Source organism: Anomaloglossus baeobatrachus, chromosome 9, assembly GCF_048569485.1.
Source record: "Anomaloglossus baeobatrachus isolate aAnoBae1 chromosome 9, aAnoBae1.hap1, whole genome shotgun sequence".
NCBI lineage: Eukaryota > Metazoa > Chordata > Amphibia > Anura > Aromobatidae > Anomaloglossus > Anomaloglossus baeobatrachus.
The window spans coordinates 193192585-193215384 of NC_134361.1; the positions used below are offsets into that span (position 1 = coordinate 193192585).

The window sequence follows — 22800 nt, forward strand, 5'->3', positions numbered from 1 at the left end:
TACCGGCGGGCCGTCGCCCGACCCCGGTCCTACGGTTCCGCGTTGCTCCACCACTCCTGCAGACGGCCACCACCGTCTGCCAACCTTGCTGTCAGTGCCTGGGCCACAACCCAAACACCCAAGTGTTTTCTCCTCTCACTTCAAACTCCAAACTCTATCTGTCACTTTTCCCGCCTCCAGGACTGTGAACTCCTCAGTGGGTGGGGCCAACCGCTTGGCTCCGCCCCACCTGGTGTGGACATCAGACACTGGAGGGAGGCAACAAGGGTTTTGTGTTTGGCTGGTGTCCCTGTCTAATGGGGGTGAGGGTGTTTGTATGTTAGGCTAAGTTCACACTTCCGTTGTTTTGCATCAGTCACATGCGTTGCTTGATGCATGTGACTGATGTGTTGTACAACGGATGACAATGGTGACAAAGAAAATAATTTCTTTGTCGGACTCCGTTGTGTGCGGGGGGCGGAGTTTGGGGGGGGCGGAGTTCGGGGGGCGGAGCTGAGGACGTCAGTGCCGCGGTCTGCATGGCTGGGGACAGGTGAGTGTGTGAGTGTGTGTGTGTGTGTGTGTGTGTGTGTACACATGCGGAGTGCGGGATGGGCCAGAGCCGAGTGGTGAAGTGTCGGCCTCCTTGCACACTGTATCCAGGGTAAATATCGGGTAACTAAAAGCAAAGCACTTTTTGCTTGGTTACCCGATATTTATCTTGGTTACCAGCATACACCGCTTAGTGCGGGCTCCCTGCCCCCGTAACCACTGTAAATATCGGGTAACTAACCAAAGTGCATTGCTTGGTTACCCGATGTTTATCCTGGTCACGGGGGCGGGGAGCCAGAGAACGCATGCGCAGCGAAATCCTACGGATCACGCTGCTCAAAAAACGTTACAGGCTGCGTTGCTCCTGTCTGGCGGTCAGTTAAAAAACGACTGACCGCGACGCAGCGGATGCAACGCAGCATCATCAGTCACAATCTGTCACTAATAGAAGCCTATGGGGAAAAACAGGATTACTGCAAAATATTTTGCAGGATACCGTAATTCCTCAAGGCTACAGATTGTGACTGATGCAAAACAACGGAAGTGTGAACTTAGCCTTATCTGTGACGACCTGGCTAGGCCAGGGCGCCACAGAAGCATCTAATGATAGCTATCCATTTTTGGGGGGTGAATGAAAGCCTATGACTCTAATAGGTTTAATAAACTCTCTGGTTTATTGCAATCTTCAAAAAGTTTGTACATTTTGTTAATAAACCGAAATTACAATGGAGGGTCGCAAATGTAAAAAATGATATTGTCAAATTAAGAAAAAAAATCAACAAAATGTAAAACGAATATACAATGGAACATTGATAACTAAAGTCCTGATAAAGTTGGATCCAAACTTGGGATTCTATTTCCATATTTATATACTTCTAACCCCTTTTCAGTGTCTATGGGATGGAAATCTGTTTCTGTGTCCTCTGTGTAAGAAAAGGGGGACAAAGCGAGACTGTACTGAAGGCAAATAACAAAGCAGACAGCTCTTATTTGCATTACGCTTTATCGGAGGCGGTTTTGGTTATTTACGGAAGACATTGAGAACCATGTAAATGAGAGGCGGCTTCTGCTCATTTGTATTCAGTGCACGGTGTCAGCTGCTGAACTGAGGGGGCAAAGAAAAACCCTAAACTCCATATGTTCTTTAGTTTTTTCAATAGAGAATTTTTGGCAGAAGTTTTCCAAACTTTACATATGACCTTTGAAGAAACTTTTCATGGAGCAGTCATCGGAGAACCACGTGGAGTCAAGTAAGCTGATTAGCCGACGTGTAAAACCAAACGCTATTGATATCTCCCGATACATGGGTTATTTCTTCATCAGGTCATTGTGTTGAAGCAATAAACCGACCATGTGTGGCCAAAGTGAAAATTCAGCTTTATGGAGCTCAACTTACGTTTCATGAATGGGACCATTGAGCAGTTCCCACGTTGACCCCTACTAGGCTGCAGCTGAAGCCTGATCTCATCAGGACAATGTGGAAGCGCTACGATCATGAGTCTTTTGGGAATAATCATGGGAAATACTACAACTGTCTACTGCATTCTCCAATGATAATTAATAAGACATCATTGTGCGGTGCTCTCATTGTCTGTAGAGCTGATTTTTTTAGCCATACTATGGGAGATCACAGATGCTGTCTCTTTAAAGGAGTTATCCGGGACTATATAAATTTTTTACTATGGGCCTAAAGCCTGCTTTACACGGTACGATCTATCATGCAATTTCACGATCGATCGTACCCGCCCCCGTCGTTTGTACGTCACGGGCAATTAGTTGCCCGTGGCGCACAAAGTCATTAACCCCCGTCACACACACTTACCTGCTGTGCGACGTCGCTGTTGGCGGCGAACATCCTCTTCCTGAAGGGGGAGGGACGTTCGGCGTCACAGCGACGTCACACAGCGGCCGGCCAATAGAAGCGGAGGGGCGGAGATGAGCGGGACGTAAACATCCCGCCTACCTCCTTCCTTCCGCATAGCCGGCGGGTGCCGCGGGACTGAGGTAAGCTGCTGTTCATTGTTCCCGGGGAGTCACACGGAGCGGCGTGTCCTACCCCGGGAACGATGAGCAACCGGCGCCATTTTAATTAAACGAGCTTATGAAACCGGGCGATGAGTACACAACTCACGATTTGTGAGCGATGCTGCGTCGCTCGGAGGTGTCACACAGCCCGACGTCGCAAGCGATGCCGGATGTGCATCACAAAAACCGTGACCTTGACGATCTATCGCACGATAGATCGTCTCGTGTAAAGCACCCTTAAGACCTAACAGGTGAGTAGTTACTAATGTTGAGGAGGGACATTGGATCAAATACTTAATTAACCTCGAGACATAGGGGATTGTGGGAAGTATGTCCAATGAAATCGATTCTCCATACATAAATCAGTTCAGATATATCATTGTGTGATACACATCCAAGATGGCCACTGATGACGTCATAGACCCACCTACCGATGACACTCCAGATCCACTCACGATGACATCAAAGACCCTCCCACTGATAACACACCAAATCCACCCACGATGACATCATAGACCCGCCCACCAACAATACCCTGGATCTACCCACAATTACGTCTAAAGCCCACTTTACACGCTTCAATATATCTCACAATCCGTCGTTGGGGTCAAGTTGTAAGTGACGCACATCCGGCATCGTTTGTGAGGTATCTGCGTGTGACAGCTACGTGCAATCAGGATTGAACGCAAAACCGTTGATCGCAAACACATCGTATCTTTGTCTAGAATTGAGCGTTTTGTTGCACGAACCTAGTCAATTGTAACGTGTGACATCCCTCATACGATTTTGGTGTCTGAGGCTATGTGCGCAGGTGTGCGCTCTGCACCGCAGCTTAAAAAAGGTCCGCTTCAGAGCGCAGCTGAAAAGCTGCGTTCTGAAGCGCCTCACAATGTCTGTCATTCACTAATCTCTGTCAGTCGGTCACTATCTCTGTCCCTCACTCTCTGTCCATGTCAGTCTATCCCCCTCTCTCATATACTCACCGATCCCCGATCCCCGGCGCTGCAATTCTGGGCGGCTGTTGGCTGATATTGTTAGGCTGGGGGGCTCCCCATAACGTGGAGCTCCCCATCCTGAGAATACCAGCCTTCAGTCGTATGGCTTTATCTGGCTGGTTTTAAAATTGGGGGGGACCGCACGCTGTTTTTTTTAATTATTTAATTATTTATTTCACTACACAGTATAGACACGCTCACCAGCTGCTGTGATTGGGTGCAGTGTGACACCTGTCACTCAGCGTGGGGGCGTGTCTCACTGTAACCAATCATAGGCGCCGGTGGGCGGGGAAAGCAGGGAATACGAGATTGTTTAATGGGCGGCCGGCTTTTTCAAAACAGTAAAAGCCGCCGGAGCAGTGTGAACGCCGTGCAGCGCCGGGGATCGGAGATTGGTGAGTATGAGAGAGGGCTGCTAACTTCAGTCACTTAGGAGATTAGCGGTCACCGGTGAGTCCTTCACTGGTGACCGCTAATCAGGACGCGACACAGACAGAGCCGCAGCATGACCATGAAGTCGGGTGAAGTTCACCCGAGTTCATACTGACAGTGCGGCTCTGTCTGTGTCTGCTGTCATCTGCAATTCAGCTCTGCTACACGGCTGTCTGTGTCTGCTGTTAGCGGCCATGTAGCAGAGCTGAATGGCAGATGACATAGTAAAAACGCATCCCTACACATTACACTCGCTTGGCAAGTCAATAAATAAAAAAAAAAAAGGTGCCCAATGCATACGTCACAGAACACATGATCTAAAGGATCGCACACAAAATTGATCAATTTAACATAGACTACTAATGCTCATGTGACAGCAAATGAACGACCTACGTGTGATCTCATAAGATCTCGTATGCAACCTGGGCGTGTCACATCGCAAATGCGATTGTACAACTAATTTCAACGTGTAAAGCAGGCTTTAGACCCGCCCACCGACACACACCCCGAATCCGCCCACGATGACGTCATAGACCCACCCACCGACGAATTCCCGGATCCGCCCACGATGACGTCATAGACGCACTCAGCGACGACACCCCCGGATCTGCCCATGATGACGTCATAGACCCGACCACGAATGACACTCCAGATCCACCAACGATGATGTCATACACCCGCCCACCGACGATACCCTGGATCTACCCACGATGACGTCATAGACTCGCCCACCAATAACACCCCGGATACACTCATGATGACATAATAGACCCGCCCACCGATCACACCTTGGATCCACCCACAATGACATCATACACCTCCCCATGATCATGCCACAGATCCGCCTACCAATCTAACCCATTGTTTAAACCACTGACCAATCGGCATATCCGAACATGCCCACTACAGAGCTAACCACACCCCATGCCCTAGTTTATATAAGTTACTGCTCTGGTGAAATAAAGGTCTGTTGGTGCCAATCTCTGGTCAAGGAGAGATTTCACATCTGTTCCTTTGTCTGGTGTTAATTTCTCCACACATGCATTTGATCAATACCAGTTAGGTCAGGAGCAGGCAACTAGTGAACATTTCAGAGTGTTCACCCTAACACTAACTATATGCCTGTTTTGCCCATTACAGATCTTTGCCGGCACAGAGCAGTCACTGACCGGTGATTTGGAGGCTTATGCTGACATCACGTTGACCGAGTGGCGGCTTCTCTTCCTCTCTGCTCTGTTGATGTGGCGTGACTGCCAATATCATGTTGATTGACAGCGTACTCACTGCTTCCTGACTGACTGTCAATCAACATGGTGTCTGTAGTTAGACCCTGTCGACAGAATGGCCCGGAAGAGGAAGACCAGCTGAATCACTAACAGGAGCCGTCCGTGACCACTCTGAGCCACCGCCGAATAGAAGGTAGGTAGTGGCTAACTAGTTATTATCTCTTTGCCGGTTAGTTTTAGAGCTATTCATTTAAAGGGAACCTGTCACAAGAATTGTTTCCTATAAGCTGCGGTCACCATCAGTGAGCCCATACATACAGCATTCTAAAATGGTCACTGGTAGTGGCCACAGTTTATAGGGGAGAAATCTGTGGACAGGTTCCCTTTAATCTTGAATATATGATTTGAACAATACTGAGCAATGCATTTGCTCTTCTATCCAGATTGTGCTTTCGTCTTTGAATAGACCTTCATACGTGATGTAATCAATCTATAAGCTTGGAGAGCAGTCTAGGCATCACTCTTGGCTTGTCAAATGACTGCAGATTTTGGAAAGCCACACTCAATGAGAACTTATTAGAAGTTTAGGGTTATATGGCCACATGAGGATGCAATGATTGTCAAGAGTTTTGTGTTACAGCCAAATTGCAGATCTTAAATGTTTTCCGCATCAGCGAGTCGCACAGATGTTTTTGGTTTTGTCTGAAATTTGCTGTTGCGCAACCAATGTCACCATCTGGCTTTAGATGATTCTTAAATGACCTCACTGGTCAAACAACATGAATATTGGCTTTAAAGGGTTATTCCCTACAAATAATCCCATGGCAAAATCACCAGGATTCAAAGGCTAGGACCTTTCATCATGACCCATACGGCTTATTCCTTCACAGGGGTGCCATGGCCATCATGTACAAGGGAGATCCACAATAAATGGTGGCACCACATGGGTACTCCAGATACCTTAGTCTAGTAGGTCTTATAAAATGTCAAAATTTGATTGTAAGCCGTAGGACGAGAATCGATGCGAGGGCAGTCTAGGTTTGAGGAATATGGTGGTAAAATAAGCCTGGGTCAACAATGGAGCTTTCTACCGACACATGAGAATCGATGTGAGGGCAGTCTAGATTTGAGGACTATGGTAGTGAAATAAGCCTGGGTCAACAACGGAGTTTTCCACCAGCACATGAGAATAAATGTGAGGGCAGTCTAGGTTTGAGGAATATGGTAGTGAAATAAGCCTGGGTCAACAACGGCGTTTTCCACCAGCACATGAGAATCAATGTGAGGGCAGTCTAGGTTTGAGGAATATGGTAGTGAAATAAGCCTGGGTCAACAACGGCGTTTTCCACCGGCACATGAGAGTCGATGCGAGGGCAGTCTAGGTTTGAGGAATATGGTGGTGAAATAAGTCTGGGTCAACAACGGTCTTTTCCACCGACAAACGGGTGAAAGAAAACTTAAAAAACAACCAGTTTCGACAAAGTCAATCAGTGCCATAATCAAAGCTTGGTTTGATAACTATATTTCAGAGGGGATTGAAGATTATTGAGGGATTATGAAGGGACGCTGAGGGTCTTTGGTAAGAGGCAACAATCTTTGTTGTGATGCTAGTCATTGCTGACTTTGAACAATGGAGGATTGAGCCTCCGGGTGCGTAGTCTGTGGCATGAATAACATCTCTCACACAGCCCCAGCCCCCACAGATGGCCCTATAATAGCTCCGAGAAATTTCCTGCTGTTCGGCCTACAAGATTGGACACCATTAACTACTTCTCTTCCGGAGAGACCACATTACATCTCCCCAAGTGACCTTGAGCACTCTCACTAAATCGAAAACTATGGAAGGCTTTGCTTTAGTTTTTTTTACTTTGTCCGGTATGGGCGAAAGCTTGGCACCGTCTGTCTTTACATGCTCGGCACGGATTGCATTAGCCTAGTGAATGATATCATAGGAAGAGTGACATCACGCAGGTCATTACTGACAATGACTGTGGGTCTATAAATGGGGAGGGAGCCGGGGCAGCCAGTGCAGAAGAGACCGGGACTGAGGAGAGGCAAGGTATTGTGATTGTGCATATCGTTTACCATGGGGATCTCACTGACTACAAAACACACAAAGACTCCAGAAACTCTCCGAGAACTTTAATGTCCGGCAGCCTCGGAGAAACCCAACTACTTCACGTATGGGAAAAGTGCATACACAGATCTGACATACATTGGGTCGGCATGAAATCCTTTGGTTTGTACTAACGAAACAAATATACGTATAAATTCTGTCTAATATTTGATAGTTTCTGTCTAGTATATAATAATATTAATAATAATAATAATAGTAATAATAATAATATAAAACAATAATAAATAAAAAGAAATAAAAATATTAAAAATTAAAATATAACATAATAATCTAAAAATTCACTATTTTACATATCTCAGGTCACAGGTGAAGTTGTAAACTCTAAAACCCCAATCATTGTCGTTTGTCCACTTGTTTTAAGCAATTTTCTCCTATTTTATTGGCTTTAGTATTTGCACCTTATTGTCTATATGTTTTGCACCAATTTTTAACTTTGTCTTTTTCTTTTACTCCATAAATACGACTTTCACCAAATGTCTAATTTTTTTTATTGCTGCCTGGAATAAGGTTTCTGGAAGAGTTTTTAATTTTGAGCATTTTTTTAAAAACATTTTTATAGGTTTTGACACATTTTCTGCCAAATCTGAAACTGACAAGACATGAAATAAACAGCTTTTACTTTTCCCCAAATTTATGGACCACTTGCGCAATTTTGGAAAATTTGGAGCAAAAAAAGTGAGCAAAATCCACAGGAGAAAAAAAGAGAAGTGGCTTCAAGAAATTGCAAATTATGTATTAGGCCCATAGATAATAATGTGGCATATACTGTATATATGCACTGTGCTACATAATATTAGGATCTGTTCACATTTTTGGTCTTAGTTTCTTAGTACAACAGACACAAGAGCCATTTTTACAATAACGTTAATGAGGTTGTACCATAAAGAACATGTCACCTATCCACAAGGTAGTCTAACAAATATATAGCTGCACTCTGAGACACTATATGGAAACATTGAATATATGAATTTGGACATGCATTACTGGTAAGGAAATACATTTAAAAAGAAATGTAAAAATTGAGATGCTTAGAGCATAAAAAAGGCCAGTTTTATGTGAGCCCAGCAGCCAGTGTTCAGTCTTATCTGTTATACAGCTGAACTCTGAGATGCTAATGTAGGCAAACATTGAATATAGGAATTTGGACATGCATTATGGGTAAGGAAATACATGTAAAAAGAAATTTAAAAATTGAGATGCTTAGAGCATAAAAAAGGCCAGTTTTATGTGAGGCCAGCGACCAACGTTAAGACGTATCTCTTCTACAGCTGCACTCTGAGACGCTAATGTATACAAACATTGAATGTAGGAATTTGGACATGCATTACTGCTAAGGAAATAAATGTAAAAAGAAATTTAAAAATTGAGACACTTAGAGCATAAAAAAGGCCAGTTTATGTGAGCCCAGCAGCCAGCATCAAGGCATATCTCTTATCTACGAGGTAGGTGATTAATGTTTGACCACTCGCATACCTATTGATATGAAAAAGGGCATGTCAGAGTGGTGCCCCTTGTGAGCATGTACGAGCAGTCCTCTAATATATAGAACGGGTGGTCACACATGCTCACTATCGCTCTATTCACAAAGTGGACATTGGTCACTTTGTACTCAAGATCAGTGGGAGTCTCAGTAGTTGGAGCTCCAGGGATCATAAACTTATTAGCTGATAAATGTTATTTAAAATGCAACCCCTTTAATGATTCTTAAAGGGGTGGTTCACTACTCTGCATCAGTGGCCACATCAATGTAAAACTCATAGCTGAAGGCTTCTCGCAAATACCTTGTGTAGTAAATTCAGCCTGTGAGCGGCGCTATTGCTTATCCCCATCTAGTGACCCCGGGCTCCATGATCTCTGAGATCCGGTGATGTCACGTCAACTTCCAGTTGACCTGACATCACCGAGGCGGGCCCCAGTCTTCCTGAGTGATGGGCTGTGGGTGAAGTTTCCCCGCTCATCTCAGCCCATCATCTTGTGCACCTTCTCCTTTGCAAGCAGGAGCAATGATGGGCTGTGACAAGCGGTGAAACTCTGCCCACAGGCCATCACTCAGGAAGACTGGGGCCCGCTTCGGTGATGTCGGGTCAACTGGAAATTGACGTGACATCACCGGATCCCAGAGGTCACGGAGCCCAGGGGTCACAAGATGGGGATGAGCGGACCGCAATAGCGCCGCTCACAGGCTGAATTTACTACACAAGATATTTGAGAGAAGCCTTCTCTATGAGCTTTACATTGATGTGGCCACTAGTGCAGAGTAGTGAAGAACCCCTTTAAGGGGTTTGATAGATGGAGTATAGAGCAAATTGTGATAGACTTAATGCCAAAAATACCAGAAAGCCTGATGGAATCCTAGACATATTCCCATTAATATCTAGTGTGAAGAGGGAGATCTATGTCCAGCCTAAAGATCTTAACAGCTCATTTACATATTAAGAAATATGTGGATTTCTATGGAATAGGACATCAGATCTCAGATCTCAAGGTATCATTCTATTCAGCTTCCGATGATCTACATGCCCATGTAGACGGCTTTGGAGGGTTGATCCTACAGACAGATTCCCATTAAAGGATTTGTCTATTTTCTCTTGTTAGTGCAGGTTCCTCACAGATTGGCCAGCCCTTCTGTCCAATGGCTTTTGTTCGAGGAACAAGATCAGATCTGTCGATCAGTCTCCTCCAATAGTAAAACACCTCACATGGGAAAGCTGCTTTCTTATTGGAGGAGGTTGATGAACAAATCAGCAGCCATTGTATCGACAGAAGTGCAGGCCAAAATCTCTAAAGAGGACTTGTCACCAGTTCAAAAGTGACCGATTTTTGCTCTTATATTATTCCCGCTGCTCCCTCGAGTTTTCCGCTTTGTGTTATTTTGAGGTCCACCCTACAGTTCCAGAGATATGGACCTTTTTATTCAGTGCTAATTTTTATTTCCTGTACAAGGGGGTGTGGCAATTATGCAGAGAATTTTTAAAGACACGCCCATGAGGATCCTGTGAGCCATGCTCCTTTGTAATAAAAAGGGGTATATCTTTCAAACCATAGGGTCTATGAAGAAAAAAAAAAAAAGAAAGAAAAAGATAAGAATAGTTAGTCAGGGGAGCAGCGGGAATAAAATTAGAACAAAAACTGTCCACTTTTGAAAGCTCCTGTTTAAAGGGAAATTATCATCACAAAATGACCTGTTTAAATCGGATTTTGTGTAAAATGTATTTATTTATTTTTTTATAGTTTTGGATGTTTGTTTTTTTCCAAATCACAATTTATAGTAAAAACAAAAAATAGAAGTTGCAATTTTCACACTGGCCACTAGGGCTTTTTTAAACCCTTAAAGGGATTTGTCCACTACGAGTACAATCCCTTCTCTTTCCGTACGTTTCCTCCAGGTAAAATACAAAAGCCTATAATCACCTCTGAGGTTGGCACCATTCCGGCGCTGCCGGGGCCCACATTCCCAGGTCTCACCTGAGACTGAAGCCGGGGCTAATTAGATGCGGGGCTTGCATGACATCACAGTCAGGTGAATCCTGGGAACGCAAACCACGGCACCGCTGGTACGGCGCCAGCCTCGGAGGTGAGTATAGGATTTTATATTTTACCTAGAGGAAACAGAAATGGTTGTCCAAGTAGTGGACAACCCCTTTAACTTATTGTTGTTTCAGGAAATAACACATGTACATTAGCAGCAATGATCAGACCCTGACCCTATCTTGTGTACTGAAACATCTAATGAGCGTGTGCAAAGATCATTGTGCCAGGGAGGGGGAGGAAAGAAGTCATGACAGTACCCATTGTGATTGGTGGATCACTATGTCATCAACTGTGTATAAAGGTGTTAGCCATCATTGCAGACCTGTCTCTGATGATAAGGAAACTGCTGTAAACTATTCCTGACGAACAAAAAGTATGAATCTGACAGTGACCAGCGTGAAAACTGCAAGATTACTCATTTTTTTGTTTAATAAATACCATGATATGAAAAATTAATTAAAAAAAATATGATGTAAATGGGTTGCCAGGGACTTTAAGACTGATGAGGATAGGTTATCAAAGTCTGATCGCTGAGAGTAGCCCTACCGATAATCTGTCCCCGATGCTGCCGCCGGCCAGAAATGCTCATCAGTTGTATAGTGGCCATGACTGGTACTTCGAATGCATTAGGGGTGTATGTGCAGTACCCGGCCGCGGCCACTATTCCGTTGACGGAGCTGTTCTGTGTAGCTCCACAACTGAGTATTCGCGGCTGGTGGCAGCATCGGGAACAGCTGATCAGTGGGGGTACCGGGTGTTGCACCCCCAACGATCAGACATTGATGACCGATCCTGAGGTTAAGACATCAATGCTACAGTCCTGGATCATTCCTTTAAACAACAGGTCATTTTCAGATGCCCAGACCCACTGACAAAGACCTACACCCATCGAAGCTGCATGCAAAGCCACCACCACCTGTGGGCACCAATGCCCTGACTGTATGGGCTGAATGTAAACATCCTAACCTTCACAGCTTCACATGTAATAAGTGACAAACAATATGGTAAAAAAAATTACGAAAAAGTCAATGTGGGAACTCAGCCTTAGGCCTTCTCCACACGTCCGTGTCTTCGGAACGTGTTTGGTCGGTTTCCTCACGTGCCGGAGACACGGGCACACGTAGACCCATTAAAATCTATGGGTCTGCGCTCACGTCCGTGTTTTGCCATGGACCGTGTGTCCATGTGGAGCATACGTGCTCTACACGTAAACATGTCTATTATTCTCCCGCATCACGGGTGTCACATGTACCACACACGGACCGCACGGATATGATCCATGTGACACGCACCGGAGAAAACACGTGCCTGAGAAATAAAAAGAATTTCTATACTCACCTTCTCCAGCACTGCTGTCTCTGCCGCTGCTGTCACTCGCTTCTGACCCCCGGTCATTATGCTCATGAATATTCACTTCACTGCGGCCGGAAACAGCAGCAGCGGAGAGTCGGCAGGACCGGAGACCGAATATCAGCACCACGGACAGCGACGCCAGGGACAGGTGAGTATAAAGTTCCTGTTCTCCGTGTGATAAACACGGGACACGGAGGGCAATACACACCTTTGACACGTCCGTGAAAAACGTGCGTGATTTTCACGGATGTGTGAAGGGGGCCTTAGCGCTCATTCAGACATACAATTTTTACAAAAAATGGACCGATATTTTGGATCAGAGTTTGATCACAGCAGGGTCCGAGTGTCATCAGATCTTCTCATATGTGGAGGTAAATAAAAAAAAGTTTCTCCATCTTCTCCATTCTGATAGTCCATGAGAATCATTCCGCACTCAGATGTCACCAGAGTGCAGTCAAGTTTTCTCACTGACCCACAGACTTGCATTCCCGATTATGATCCGCTCCTTGGATCTAAATCAACATTTTTCCGATATTTTTCGCGGATTGCACAGTTCGTAAAAAATCTTGGACATGTGACTGGTGCCATAGACAATCACAGGTATGGGTGCTATCAGTGAATATCCCAAATATCACTTGTACGCAAAAATTGGACGTCTGAATGAGCTCTAAGGCTGCGTACACGTAATGGTCATACTGCAGGTTTCAATCGCAACAGCCATTTGTCACTTTTGTGTTTTCCCGGTTTCCATGTAAAGTCACTTAAAGGGGTTGGCCACTACTTTTACATTGATGGCCTATCCTTAGGATAGCTGATCAGTGTCTGATCGGCCGGGATCCAACACTCCGCACCCCCCGCCGATCAGCACGTGGCTGAAACTGCTCAGGTCCTATCTGCCCCATCACCCGCCTCTTATTGATACTAATGTAAGGCAGATGAGCAGTACCCGGCCGCCGCCACTATCAGTTGATGAGGCCGCTCCAGAACTGATCATTTCTGGCCTTCTGCTGCTGCCACGAGCACTGAGAACAGCCGATTGGCAGGAGTGTTGGGTGTCGAACCTCGGCCAACCAGATTTAATGACCAGTGGCGTAACTAGAGTCCGATGGGCCCCAGTGCAAAGTTTGAGCCTGCCCCCCACCCAAATGTTGGTCAGATACATAGGGCATTTTAGAATTCTAAATCCTATAAAGATATACAAGTTCCCACCCTCCCCCTTAATTGTGTAGTACTGACCCCGATTCTGTACTAATGGCCCCCTTCCTGGGCCACTTCCTGGTAAATATGGCCACCGTCTTGGTGTATGACTTCATCATGGCTATATCCTTGTATACTTAGACCCATCCTGTTATATATGTCCCCATCATGAACCATTCTGGTATATTTGACCTCATTCAGGTATATATCTCCATCATGGCCCAATCCTGGTATATATGTTCCCATCTTGGTATAGATGTCCACTTTATGGCCCCATCCTTGTATAGATGTCCCCATAATGGTCCCATTTTACTATACATGTCCCCATAATGGCCCCATCCTAGTATACATGTCCCCATAAGAGCACCATTCTGGTATACATGTCCCCATAATGGCCCCAGCTTGGTTTATGTCTCTATCCTGCTCCTGGCTCCATCCTGGTACATATCATATTCCCGGGCGCCACACACAATAAAAAAAGTAAATGATTATACTCTCCTTCCCCCGATCTCCTCCTTCGATGTTGGCATGCCGCAACTGACCAGCGAGTAAGCGGTGCAGAGCATGACGAACACTGTGCGCCCACTTACAGTGTGGTCAGCTGCTGGGTGCTGGCATGTTTTCTGCTCCCCACACCCTGGATTAAGGTGGGGGGGGGAGCAGTAAATACTCATATCCTAAATCGGTGGCTGGCACATCTCAGTGCAGGGACCCAATGAGTCTCTGTGCTAAAATGTATTTTAGCTGGAGGCGAGCCCTCGAACGCACATCCAGCTGAAACAAGCGTCGGGTCGGTGGGCCCCCAGTAGCCACTGGCCCAGTCGCGGTCACGATTACTGCAACTGCAATTGTTATGCCCCTGTTCATGACCTATCCTAAAGGCCACTTTACACCAGCGACATCGCTAGCGATAGCACCCACCCCCGTCGTTCGTGCATCACGGCCAAATCGCTGCCCGTGGCAAACGATATTTCAGGTGCACGTTACACCAACATACCTTTCTAACGACGTCGCTGTGGCCGCCGAACAATCTCTTTTTTAAGGCGGCAGTTCGTGCGGCGTCACAGCGACGTCACACAGCGGGTCACCAATAGAAGTGGAGGGGGGGAGAACAGCCACATTAACGACACGCCCACCTTATTGCCGGAGGACGCAGGTAAGCTGTTGTTCCTCGTTCCCGGGGTGTCACACGTAGCGATGTGTGCTGCCTCAGGAACGATGAACAACCTGCGTCCACAACGACCAACGATATTTTGAAAATGAACGACATGTTAACAGTCAACGATTTGGTGCGTATTTTGGATTGTTAGCGATTGCTCACAGGTGTCACAAGCAACGACGTCGCTAACGAGGCCGGATGTGCGTCACAAATTCCGTGACCCCAGCGATATCTCGTTAATGGGGCCTTTAGAGTATGCCATCAATGTAAAAGTAATGGACAACCCCTTTCATCTTACAGGAAAACATGTATCAATTGATAAAGCCATTATGAGCAGCTGCAGAGTCTTTTGAGCAAAAAAGTTGTTTCCCCACAAGCAGAAAATAGTAATAAGACCACAGCGGCACAGGTTTGTTGTTGTTAAAAGCCACAAAATGACCACTAATGTGAACATCGCCTTACAAAGTATCTCAAATTTACAGGACAGGTGAAAAGTGTCTGATTGTGTTTAGCCTCATTCCTTTTGCCTCCTCCATTCCTGAGAATGTGGGGTCCTGTTCCTCTCTGTTTGAATGTATAAGTGGTGTCACATTCTTGTCATGTAAAGGACTTATAAAGACATCTGCGTTAGTCCCGTAGACAATGAACTGAGCAGAGATGCACAAGCGTGACCGCCGCTCTATTTAAACAGGGGGGCACAGACCCCTTATTCTCAAGATAAGTGGGAGTTCCAGCCTTTGGACCACCAACAATCAGACTCTTCATCATTAATGGAACTTGATATGTACCAGATTATCAAATATTTTGGATTGTCAGACAGCAACAGAAAAGTAAAAGTGAAATATTATTCTTTTGCCCAAGGTAATGAGGGCCAGGGCTGGTGCCAACAAGCTACTGTATTTTTGGCAGAATTTATAGAATATAGATGGAATGTTTGGGATATAAATCTGAATCTTTGCCTCGGGTGAAGGGAAGAACAAAACAGAAAGTTCCACCAGGTGTCTGGGTGCAGCAGCTTCTCTAAGCTCACGTTTTACACATAAATCACAACAAAGACTATGATAAAGCTTGAAAAATATTTATAAAGTGAAAAAGACACATTAAGCTATTCCGACAATCCCCTAATGAACCCAAAATAATGACCACTTTTTGGATCAAGATTAATCCTACTTCTAGAAATAACATGCAATGCTAGTTCCACACATTTGTGTATCAAGGTCTGAGGACAGAGAGTGATGGACGGACTGGACACTGGTCTCCTGACCCAAAATCAACAGCCTCCTACATTAATATATGAGTTTAAGGCTATGTGCAGAAATTTTCTGCACCCAAAACTGCACCAAAAAGGTGCGTTTTAGATGCATTTTGGTGCTTTTTTCATAATGAAGTGAAAGAGCTGAAAAACGTACCAAGAACTGACATGCTGCTGTATTTTTCCTGCACCAAATCTACAAGGAAAAAATAAGAAACGTGCACACAGCACTGCAAAATTCTCACTGACTTTGCTGGCATAAGGATAGAGGTGCTTTTGTGACCAAAAAAAGCATAAAAAAATGCAGCATGTCCACACAGTCTTAGGGTATGTGCACATGCTGTAGATTTTTTGCAGAAATTTTCTGCATGAAATCTGCATCTTATGGCAGAAAAAGCACCAAAAACGAGGTGCGTTTTTGACGTGTTTTGGTGCTTTTTTGGTGTTTTTTTTCCTAATGAAGTCAATGGGTGAAAGAGCTGAAAAACACACCAACAATTGACATGCTGCATTTTTTCCTGCACCAAATCTACAAGGAAAAAATAAGAAACGTGCGCACAGCACTTCAGAATTCGCACTGATTTTGCTGGCATAAGGATAGATGTGTTTTTGTGACGAAACTGCATAAAAAAGCATTAAAAAAATTCAGCATGTGCACACAGCATTAGGGTATGCGCACATGCTGTAGATTTGGTGCAGAAATTTTCTGCATGAAATCTGCATTTTGTGGCAGAAAAAACGAGGTGCGTTTTCACGCGTTTTGGTGCATTTCTGTTGCGTTTTTCATAATGAAGTCAAAGGGTGAAAGAGCTGAAAAATGCACCAACAATTGACATGCTGCATTTTTTCCTGCACCAAATCTACAAGGAAAAAATAAGAAACGTACGCACAGCACTTCAGAATTCTCACTGATTTTGCTGGCATAAGGATAGATGTGTTTTTGTCACAAAACTGCATCAAAAAAAGCATTAAAAAAATGCAGCATGTGTACACAGCCTTAGGGTATGTGCCCATGCTGTAGATTTGGTGCAGACATTTTCTGCATATTCTGGCAGAAAAATGCACCAGATTTAGTGTGTTTTTTTGGTGCATTTTTTATGAAGTCGATGGGTGGAAGGGCTAAAATTGCAGCAAAAAAATGCACCAAAAACTGACATGCTGCAGAATATTTTCTGCACCAAATATGCAAATAAAAAAATAAGCAACGTGCACAAACGTCACAAACTGCACCAAAAAATGCATCAAAAACGCACTGTGTGCACAAGGCCTTAGGGTATGTGCACACTGAGTCTTTTGTAGGCTGCCCAAAAACATTCATTTTTCAAGCAGAAGACGTTTCCCATAATGCTCTTTTTCTCTAGTTTGTAAACCTGAAGAATTTTGTTTTTAGAGAATTTTTTGGGCCGTTTCCTGACCACTTTCTCAACGTATTTTTCCCCTCTGAGCTTCTTTTTAGTGTTTTTAGGGATATTTTTTACATTTTTTGTTAAATTTCATTAAATAATGAAGAGGTGAAAATTTTTAAAAAACCACCTGGTCATCTTCCCAATGTATTTTGAGCCTTCCCATTGACTTGTATTGTATAGTATCAAGAGTAGAAATGGTCACTTATTTTAAAGGGAATCTGTCACCAGGTTTTTGCCACTTAATCTGAGAGCAGCATAATGTAGGGGCAGAGACCCTGATTCCAGTGATGTGTCACTTACAGGGCTGCTTAGTGTAGTTTTGATAAAATCATAGTTTAATCAGCAGTAGATTATCATTACAGGACTACTTGGTGTCCGGCATATTCATGAGCTCTGTATAACTGCTAGATCTGCAGCAGAGATTTTCTTTGATGTCAGTAAGTGACATCACTGGAATCAGGGTCTCTACCCCTACATTATGCTGCTCTCAGATGGGGAGCAAAAACCTGGTGACAGATTCCCTTTAACTGCTTGACATTTTTTGGAAACCTCAAGTTAAACGGCACTGAACGTATAAACAGCAAATCGTTTTGACATTGCACTGGATATGTTACATTTTTTAGCATTTTTAATGTTCTTTTTCAGGTGGAGGCTCTGTGCACATACCCCAATTTTTCTGAACCCCTGTTTTTAACACTGATTAGTTGGCATGTCACTTCTCTGAATCAGCTCTTGATTGGATTCTGCATCATCATTTTTTTCCCCCATTTCGGGAATATTCAAAAACCTTCTGGATAAAAAAATGCTCAAAAAACTCCTCATATGGACAGCAATATAAGGTGAACAGGAAGAGCGAGTGTTTTTGAATCAGTTTTTAAAGGGACTTTTGTATTTTTTCCTTATGGGGCTAAGAACTTGCAGGCATGTAGTTGGTAACTACCTGCCTGTCCTGCCTGACACCAATCTCTGCCGGCACAGAGCAGTCATGCACCGCTCCTGCCGGTGATTCTGCTTCATTTGTCCTCATGTCAACCGAGCAGCTCTTCCTCTTCCAGTTTGCTGGCGGCTTCCTGCAGTTACAGTGCTGGCCAAAAGTATTGGCACCCCTGCAATTCTGTCAGAGAATACTCAGTTTCTTCTTGAAAATGATTGCAATTACAAATTCTTTGGTATTATTATCTTCATTTAATTTGTCTTCAATGAAAAAAAAATTGTCATAAAGCCAAATTGGATATAATTCCACACCAAACATACATAGGGTGTGGACAAAAGTATTGGCACTGTTTGAAAAATCACATGATGCTTCTCTAATTTGTGTAATGAACAGCACCTGTAACTTACCTGTGGCACCTAACAGGTGTTGGCAATAATAAATCACACTTGCAGCCAGTTGACATGGATTAAAGTTGACTCAACCTCTGTCCTGTGTCCTTGTGTGTACCACATTGAGCATGGAGAAAAGAAAGAAGACCAAAGAACTGTCTGAGGACTTGAGAATCCAAATTGTGAGGAAGCATGAGCAATCTCAAGGCTACAAGTCCATCTCCAAAGACCTGAAAGTTCCTGTGTCTGCGGTGCGCAGTGTCATCAAGAAGTGTAAAGCCCATGGCACTGTGGCTAACCTCCCTAGATGTGGAAGGAAAAGAAAAATTGAGATTTCAACGCAAGATTGTGCAGATGGTGGATAAAGAACCTCGACTAACATCCAAACAAGTTCAAGCTGCCCTGCAGTCCGAGGGTACAACAGTGTCAGCCCGTACTATCCGTCAGCGTCTGAATGAAAAGAGACTGTATGGTAGGATAACCAGGAAGACCCCACTTCTTACCCCGAAACATAAAAAAGCCAGGCTGGAGTTTGCCAAAACTTACCTGAGAAAGCCTAAAACGCTTGGGAAGAATGTTCTCTGGTCAGATGAGACAAAAGCTTTTTGGGAAAAGCCTTCAACATAGAGTTTACAGGAAAAAAAAAGAGGCATTCAAAGAAAAGAACACGGTCCCTACAGTCAAACATGGCGGAGGTTCCCTGATGTTTTGGGGTTGCTTTGCTGCCTCTGGCACTGGACTGCTTGACCGTGTGCATGGCATTATGAAGTCTGAAGTTTACCAACAAATTTTGCAGCATAATGTAGGGCCCAGTGTGAGAAAGCTGGATCTTTCTCAGAGGTCATGGGTCTTCCAGCGGGACAATGACCCAAAACACACTTCAAAAAGCACTAGAAAATGGTTTGAGAGAAAGCACTGGAGACTACTAAAGTGGCCAGCAATGAGTCAGACCTGAACCCCATAGAACACCTGTGGAGAGATATCACAATGGCAGTTTGGAGAAGGCACCCTTCAAATCTCAGGGACCTGGAGCAGTTTGCCAAAGAAGAATGGTCTAAAATTCCAGCAGAGCATTGTAAGAAACTCATTGATGGTTACCGGAAGCGGTTGTTCGCAGTTATTTTGGCTAAAGGTTGTGCAACCAAGTATTAGGCTACGGGTGCCAATACTTTTGTCTGGCCCATTTTTGGAGTTTTGTGTGAAATGATCAATGATTTGATTTTTGTTTCATTCTCTTTTGTGTGTTTTCATTGCAAGCAAAATAAATGAAGATAATAATACCAAAGAATTTGTGATTGCAATCATTTTCAAGAAGAAACTGAGTATTATCTGACAGAATTGCAGGGGTGCCAATACTTTTGGCCAGCACTGTAGGTAGCGGGGAGCCGGCTGTGAATCAGCAGGACATCAACAGTGACGCCCATCAACAGAGCAGAACAGAAGAGAAGAAGCTGCTCTGTTGACGTGATGTTCCAGAAGCCTTAAAATCGCCGGCAGGAGCGGTCCGCGACTGCTCTGAGCCAGGAGAGATCGGCACCGATCGGGACAGGCAGGTAGTTGCAAGTTCTTAAAGGGGTGGTTCACTACTCTGTAATAGTGGCCATATCTCTGTAAAACTGATAGGGAAGGCTTTTTCTTAATACTTCGGTCAGCCAATTTTGCCTTTGAGCGGCGCTATTGCGGTCCACTCATCCCCATGAAGTGACCCCTGAGCTCTGTGACTTCTGGGATCCAGTGATGTCACGTCAACTTCCAGTTGACCTGATATCACCGAGCCCGGTCCCAGTCTTTCTGAGTGACTGCACTGTGGGCGGTGTTTCACTACTCGTCACAGCCCAGCGTCACAGCGCCGCATATCGCACGCGCTCTCGTCTTCACTGCAGAGCACAGAAAGCAGGAGCGATCCTGGGCTGTAATGAGCTGTGAAACTTAGCCCACAGCCCAGTCACTCAGGAAGACTGGGGCCACCGCGGTGATGTCAGGTTACCTGGAAGTTGACGTGGCATCCCCGGATCTCAGAGGTCACAGAGTCCGGGGGTCTCGTGATGGGGATGAGCGGACCGCAGAGGCAGAATTTGCTGAACAAGGTATTTAGAAAAAGCCTTCCCTATCAGTTTTAGGGCTCATGCGCATGTTGCGCACTCACATGCATTTACCCTGCGTATAGCACTGCAGCGTAAATGCATGCATCCTGCGTCCCTAGCATAGTCTATGAAGATTGTGCATGAGACAGGCGCATGATGCTTTCATGAATGCAGCGATTTGGGTGCTAAAATTTTGACCCAAATCCGTGCGTTCATAAAAGCAGCATGTCAATTATTTGTGCGTTCTGGATGCAGCTCCCACTCTGTCTATGGTGGGGGCAGCAGCCATAGCGCATGAAATCGGCGCTTTTTTTTAACAAAAATACTGCATTCATTACGCAGTCTTTCTGCAGCGATTTGAAGAGCACATGTGCTGTCAAATCGCTGCAGAATATTCAGCATGTACGTGCGCATGAGCCCTTACAGAGATGTGGCCACTATTGCAGAGTAGTGAACCACCTCTTTAACCTTATAAGAAAATAATACAAAGGTTTCGGATAACCCCTATAAAGAACATTTTGGAGCAGATCTTCTCCAAGAAACTCCTCTCACGTCAAAGAAATTCTATGAGAATATAGCCTAAAAAAAAATCCCTTTAATTAAAGGGGTTGTACATTAAAAACAGGATATTACCTATCTGCCTGTCTGACTGCTGATCGGTAGAACGGGGCACTTTTATCTTTGTATCAAAAATGGATTGACAGGTTGGACGCCCGACCACCACTCCAATAATTCTCCAATAATGGCTCTCGGCAGCCCCATAGTCGGGTAACCGCACTGGTAAAAGTTCAATAAAAGTTCTTCGTTCTGCATTTCCACTGGTTGGATCTATAAGTATGGCTAATTGATAAGAATAAATAATGGATTGAATCGCTCTCCGTACTAATATATGAAAACTCTGTCATAAAGTGCAAAATGTGCCTTCAACCTGTTGACCCAATGTGTCTTCAACCTGTTGACCCAATGTGCCTTCAACCTGTTGACCCAATGTGCCTTCAACCTGTTGACCCAATGTGCCTTCAACCTGTTGACCCAATGTGCCTTCAACCTGTTGACCCAATGTGCCTTCAACCTGTTGACCCAATGTGTCTTCAACCTGTTGACCCAATGTGTCTTCAACCTGTTGACCCAATGTGCCTTCAACCTGTTGACCCAATGTGTCTTCAACCTGTTGACTCAATGTGTCTTCAACCTGTTGACCCAATGTGTCTTCAACCTGTTGACCCAATGTGTCTTCACCCTGTTGACCCAATGTGTTTTCAACTGTTGACCCAATGTGCCTTCAACCTGTTGACCCAATGTGCCTTCAACCTATTGACCCAATGTGCCTTCAACCTGTTGACCCAATGTGCCTTCAACCTATTGACCCAATGTGCCTTCAACCTATTGACCCAATGTGCCTTCAACCTGTTGACCCAATGTGACTTCAACCTGTTGACCCAATGTGTCTTCAACCTGTTGACCCAATGTGCCTTCAACCTGTTGACCCAATGTGCCTTCAACCTGTTGACCCAATGTGTCTTCAACCTGTTGACCGAAAGGATGTAAAAATAGAGGAAAAATTGGCACAATATGTAAAATTTACAGATAAAAATGATCAACGTTTAACCACAAGGATAGAATCTACAAAAAGTGCAACTAATGAGTTTTGAGCTCACACTTTAGGCTACATGCCCACGATCCTGACTCACTGCCTCCTGGACGCGGCGGGTCCTGACCTGCGGGGCTGCAACTCTCATCCGCAGGAGAACACAGCTACTTGTACCCATGATCAGGACACAGTGCCATCTGGACACTGCGGGTCCTGACCTGCGGGGCCACAACTCTCCTCCACAGGAGACCACATCTGCCCGTGCCCATGATCAGGGTTCAGTACACTGCGGTCTCTCGCTTGTGTTCTCCCTACGGAGGACACATTTGACTCCGCATCAAAGAATTCACATGCTGCAGTCTCGGAAAGCCGCACCACAGATCTTTTTTTGCTGCGGACCGCACACGCATAGTGGCGACGGGATTTCTAGAAATCCCATCCACTGTGCTTGTACTGTACATTGCAGCATTTTGGACGCAGCTGAAGCATTGAATACTGATCGTGGGCACGTACCCCTAATCGTAGATCATCTGTGATTAAGAATGTGCCATCGAAACG

General features: G+C 44.8%; 1 protein-coding gene across 2 annotated transcripts in view; it reads left to right on the plus strand.

Moving 5' to 3' along the window:
* Nucleotides 1-7126: 7126 nt before the first annotated feature.
* MVB12B (multivesicular body subunit 12B) overlaps nucleotides 7127-22800 on the plus strand; it is a 154765-nt gene continuing 139091 nt past the window's right edge. Inside the window, exon 1 of one of the 2 annotated variants that reach the window (XM_075324162.1) lies at nucleotides 7127-7268. The gene's annotated coding sequence lies outside the window, so the exon portion shown is untranslated. The remainder of the gene's footprint in view (nucleotides 7269-22800) is intronic. The other variant, XM_075324163.1, reaches the window with a different exon arrangement.